This window comes from Cyprinodon variegatus, unplaced genomic scaffold, assembly GCF_000732505.1.
Source record: "Cyprinodon variegatus isolate N-32 unplaced genomic scaffold, C_variegatus-1.0 Scaffold500, whole genome shotgun sequence".
Classification (NCBI taxonomy): domain Eukaryota; kingdom Metazoa; phylum Chordata; class Actinopteri; order Cyprinodontiformes; family Cyprinodontidae; genus Cyprinodon; species Cyprinodon variegatus.
The window spans coordinates 292,814-294,143 of record NW_015150953.1 but is presented as its reverse complement, the minus strand read 5'-3'; the positions used below and the strand labels follow the sequence as shown (position 1 = coordinate 294,143).

Here is a 1,330-nt window from a genome sequence, read left to right as displayed (position 1 = left end):
GTATGTATGTATGTATGTATGTATGTATGTATGTATGTATATAGCCGACTAAAGCTAACAGCTGCAAAGTTTAGCCGTGAGCTCAGAGTAGCTGATGCTACTGTGTGCATTGCAGAACACAAAAGTTTCCTCCTAATTGGTTTGTCCTAATTTGAATTAAACTAAGAAATAATGAATCAGTTAATGGTTCTGATTTGATTCAGTTTGTTCTGACAAATGTTTTGTTCATTTGAATGACGTGTTCATGAGCGACCCAAAACTTTAACCCTAACCCTACTTTCAGAATTTGGTTGTAACGATATGTCTGCAATATATTGTCCTAATTGCCCCTCCTTTACCACCCCTGGGTAACGTAGCTCTTTAGCAGCGATTGATGTTCATATTATCTATTAAACTTTCTGTACAGATAGAAGCATAGTCAGAGCAGGTCAGATGAGAGGACTGGTCTGTTCTGAGCTGTTTGGTTCTGTTTCAGGGAGGAGAAAGAAATCTTTAAAACCAGCAGGACATAGAAGAGGTTCGGCCAATGCACCACACTGGGACATGGATTGACTCCGGTCACCAATAGATCCAAATAAACCCGGCAGAATATTTTAATTTGACTCTAGCGGGACGGTTCAAGCTAATCTAGACCTTTTCAGGCTGTTCATTTGTTGATCAGTAAAATTAAAGGTGTTATGTAGCTGATAGATGAGAATTCTAGAACAGAATGCTGACGTTGTGACTCAGACTTAACATGGATGCTTATTTATTGCTAGTTGAGGTGATTGGTCTCCATGGTAACGTCTTTTCACAACAGATGAGTGGTGTTGTCCTAACATGTGGACTTAAAGGGGGGATGCGGATATAGGGGAGCGGACGCATGAGGCATGGGTGGTATCACATGTTGCCTTTGATCCTGAGGAGCTGGAGACAGGTGTTTTTGTTTAGCGACAGTATCTGCCTGCTTTAAAATCACTTTTATCGATTTCAGTTTGGAAACAAAATGAATCTTAACCCTGATTTCACATCCTTGCTGTACTGAATACTGAGTAAATATCACACATTGCATCTAAAACGTGACTTTGAGATCATTTTTTGAAGAAATCCAATCTTACATGTCTTTAACATTTTGCAGACAAGAAAAAAAATCCATTAGGAATTTAAATTTATATCTACACGACTGGAAAGGTTTGTTGCCTTTTACTATAACTGATAAAACATTGTTGTAAACACTGTTTAACAAGGAATCCTCTGCCTTCTTTTTACATAGAGGCGTTTCTCTCAGTAGTTCTTTAAAATTTTGGTATATTACTACATATTGTAGCTGAATGCAGTGAGGAAAATAAGT

At 38.0% G+C, this 1,330-nt stretch overlaps 1 protein-coding gene across 1 annotated transcript in view; it reads left to right on the top strand.

Annotated features, from left to right (window-relative positions):
- unc13b (unc-13 homolog B (C. elegans)) overlaps positions 1-1,330 on the top strand; it is a 148,154-nt gene that overhangs the window by 5,284 nt on the left and 141,540 nt on the right. The gene's annotated exons all lie outside the window — the stretch shown is intronic.